Raw genomic sequence first — 4,427 nt, 5'->3', positions numbered from 1 at the left:
AAAAGCCAAAGATATAGAAGCGAAAAATTTAAAAAATTACAAAGGCTATAAAAAGAGAAGAGAATTATTATAAACAGAATTTGAAAACAAGTAATATTTCTATATTCGGCTGCCGAATCTTATATACCCTTCACCAAGTATGTTTTAAAAAACAGTTTTTATTTATATTAAAAAATTGTTAAAAAAGCAACAAAAACACTGTACATAGAAAAAGATGTACACGTGTGTGTGTAGATGTATTTGGTTTTATTCAGCTGTGTATTTTTTTGTATGTTTGGAATTCAAACATACAAAGTATACACAGCAAAAAAATATGATTTGTATTTTTTGTTAAAATAAAATAATTTTCCCTTCTGTTTTGCAAATATATTTTTTGATGAATAGAAAAAAGTATTTAAAACGTTTTCAATTATATGAGAGTAGATTGTGAGTTATTGTACAATAATTTTTATGCGAATAATGTAAGTTTGAAATTTAAAACTAACACAAATTTTTTCCAAGTGCTTTTTAAAACAATTTTTTTTACGATAAACAAAAACAAAATCTAAGTCTCGTCAATGTTTACCAGCAATGAATCAGAGGTCGAAGTCGACCGGCCTCGAGTCGGAGCTTAGCCGCCGCCGAACTATATTTAGTTTATATCTAGTTAATGTTTTTATTAACTAGACTGTAAGATCAATTATGTTTAAAATACACTATGGTGAAGGGTATATAAGATTCGGCACAGCCGAATATAGCACTCTTACTTGTTTATATCTTTAAATGATATTTTGTCTGTATACCCTATTGTAGGTCATATGAGTAGGATTAAATTGAACTTTTTATGAATTTAAATATTAATTTAATACTAAGTTAATTTAACACATATTATACCTATTTTTAAAATATGAATAAAAGACATGGAAATTTAAAGATGGATCACTAAATTAGTTGAAATCCTTTACATGATGTGATCAGATAGGTAAGGTAGGCAACTTTGGGATCTTAATTCCAGAACAATACGCTCTAAGATCATTAGGATGGGAGGGTAACGAAGCGTAATCCCTAAAAACATCTGGGGAAATGAATCTATCTATATGAATATAGTTTTAACTTAAAGTCTGGTTGGTTACTTTTCATAGTTTCACATAGAAAGTTGATTAAAATGGGGTTCTCTTATCATCAAAATATAAACATATCAACTTGCTCGGTCCACTATTGTTGTTAGTTACACTTGAGGGAGTCTACAATATTTATTTATGTGTGACATTTCTTTCTGGGAAAAGAGAATGGAGGAGACCAGAACCTCCCCAACCGACTGATTGCTAGCACAATCAATGGCTCCCGCTAGTCACTCTCTTCTCTGTAGCATCTTCCGTTAATATTTAATAATATCCCAGGAACTTCTCATCGTAGGATGTCATGTTCATTACATATCTCCGTTATTTATGGATCGATTTTGCTGATTTTAAATAGCGATTTTCCCGAAAGCATGTCTAACAGAATTATTGAAGATTCGGATCTCGCCAATATCTGGGGTCCTCTAAAAACTGATTTCAACAAACAGACAGACGGACATAGCTTAATATACTCCGCTATCTATAAGGATCCAGAATATATATACTTTTTGGGGTCGGAAAATTATATTATAGAAAATACAAACGGAATGACAAACTTATATATATATACCCTTCTCACAAAGGTGAAGGTTTTAAAAATTAACTAAAAAATTTTGAAAATTCTAACCACAATAGTTTTCCAGATTAACAATATGTTACATATGAGAAATGCCAAGAAAATTATTGCAAGATCGCCAATTTATATCTATCTATGAAAAATTGGAATTATGTAACAGTTTTCAAGATATACGATATTTTTATTTAATTCATATATGTGGTGGCCGCCATTAAGAGTCTTTACCGATCCTATAAAGTATATATATTCTGGATCCTTATAGACAGCGGAGTCGATTAAGCCATGTCTGTCTGTCTGTCCGTCTGTCTGTTGAAATCAGTTTTTAGAGGTCCCCAGATATCGGCGAAATCCGAATCTTCAATAATTCAGTTAGACATGCTTTCGACAAGATCACTATTTAAAATCAGCAAAATTGGTCTATAAATAACGGAGATATGAGTAAAAATCCGAGACAACCTCTTTCATCAAAGAAGCAACAACAACACTGTGAATTGGATAAAGATGTACATGTGCGTGTGGAGATGTATTTGGTTTTATTCAGCTGTGTACTTTTTTTGTATGTTTGTTGCTGTATTACAGTACAATGGTTAATATATCTTTCTGCTACAGTTTATATTTGTTTGTGTGTATGTTATGTGTGACATGTGTGCAGAGATACAAAATAAATAAAAACTGTTTTTTAAAACATACTTGGTGAAGGGTATATAAGATTCGGCAGCCGAATATAGAAATATTACTTGTTTTCAAATTCTGTTTATAATAATTCTCTAGATGCATTGCAACATACAGTTAAATGCTGGAATTGTGAGCAAGTAGGTCACTTCTGGGAGGATTGTTTGCTGGAACGAAAAGTTTTTTGTTACGGCTGCGGTGAAAAGGGTACATACAAACCGCAATGTACTAAATGCTCCACTAAAAGACTCATCTCAAAAAACTTTCAAACCTCAAATCATCCACAACACCGCCCCTAGAAAATGTTTTTCAAAATTCGAATTGTTCAAATCCTCAACCTAATCATTCTCCCTTAAATTTCGACGTTACGCAATTGAACCCTGATATGAACATAAAAAACTCTGATTTGACATGTGTGAACCCTGATTATAACTATATTTCTAGTGATAAAGTAAATGTTTTTAATGATAGGAAAATTCCCTTATCTACTGATATAAAAATCCCAAAATTACATCCGATTGTACCTTTTCATAAGAAATGGGAGAATTACTGTATTAAAAGGAATAAAATCTTTAATGTCGATGCTCCAACTAACAACGTGTCGAAGAAACCAAAACGTTCAACTCTTCGTATAAGGAATTATTACAAGAAAAGGTAGTTTACATCGAATATTATTTTGTCTTCTATTATAAGTAGCAATTCGGACAAACGTTACTATGCGATAGTCAAATTTCTCAACTTTCACTTGTTAGGTTTGCTAGACACAGGAGCAAATGTTTCATGCATAGGATCCGATTTGGCCAGTCAAGATTTTTCCAATTTTAAAGAATTTGTTAACCTTAACTCTTATGTTAAAACTGCTGATGGTAAAATGCAAAAAGTAGTAGGATATTTGCACGTAGATGTTGTGTTTAAAGGCCAATCAAGAAAACTAAAAATCTTAATAGTGCCATCCATAACTCAAAAATTGATTCTCGGTCTTGATTTTTGGAAGGCCTTTAATCTGGCTCCAGAAGTCTTTGGTGATATAGTTTTGTCGTCTAGTAGGGAAACCCAATCTCTAATATTATCTGAACTATCAGCTTTTAGTGTTTGTTCTCAAGCTTTACCTGAATTTCAAAGCAATTCATCAAACCCCGAGAATTCTACGGAGTATCCTTTAAGTTCGACTCAAAGGCAGCAATTGAAAACCATTGTGGAATTATTTCCAAACTTTGAGAAGCAGGAATTGGGGCGAACAGCTCTTAGTAAACATGATATAGATGTTGGTACGGCAGCCCCCGTAAAACAAAGATTCTATCCCGTATCTCCGGCCGTCGAGAAACTTATGTTTCAGGAGATTGATAGGATGCTCGCGTTAGGTGTTATTGAGCCATCAAATTCGCCTTGGAGTTCGCCCATGCGCTTAGTTTTAAAGCCAAATAAAATTCGCTTATGTCTTGATGCGAGAAGGCTGAATCGGTTGTTTATCATTATCAGATCCGGAGATAGATCTGACTTCAATACATTTTTCTGATCCTGACTATGTGGACTTAAAAGCTAAAATTGAAAATTCCAGTTCAAAATATCCTGATGTCAAAATTGTAGACAACTTTGTTTACATTCGTACTCATCACTACAATGGACATGCAGAACAGGAGAATGAATGTTGGAAACTATGGGTTCCACTTAATTTACGACAATCGGTCATACGGAGATCCCATGATAATCCTACTGCTGCTCATGGTGGTACAGCAAAAACGGTTGAACTTGTTCGCCGACACTTTTTCTGGCCAGGTTTAGTACGTGATGTACGAGAGTATATCCGGCTATGTGAAATATGCAAAACAACGAAAGCACCGAATTTTATTACAAAGCCGGAAATGGGTAAACCAATGACTACTTCAAGGCCATTTCAGTTATTGTATATTGATATTTTGGGTCCATACCCTCGTAGTAAACAAGGTCATATTGGTTTACTTAATACCTCACTGCCTCACTCGGCAGTTGCAGAATACTATGAATTGGTGAGTCATGTATAATTGTTTTTATGTTTTGCAGTTCTCAATCATACATAGCATAAGAGTAGTCATAATTTCCCA

Source organism: Lucilia cuprina, chromosome X (genome assembly GCF_022045245.1).
Source record: "Lucilia cuprina isolate Lc7/37 chromosome X, ASM2204524v1, whole genome shotgun sequence".
NCBI lineage: Eukaryota > Metazoa > Arthropoda > Insecta > Diptera > Calliphoridae > Lucilia > Lucilia cuprina.
This window is presented reverse-complemented; position numbering follows the sequence as displayed.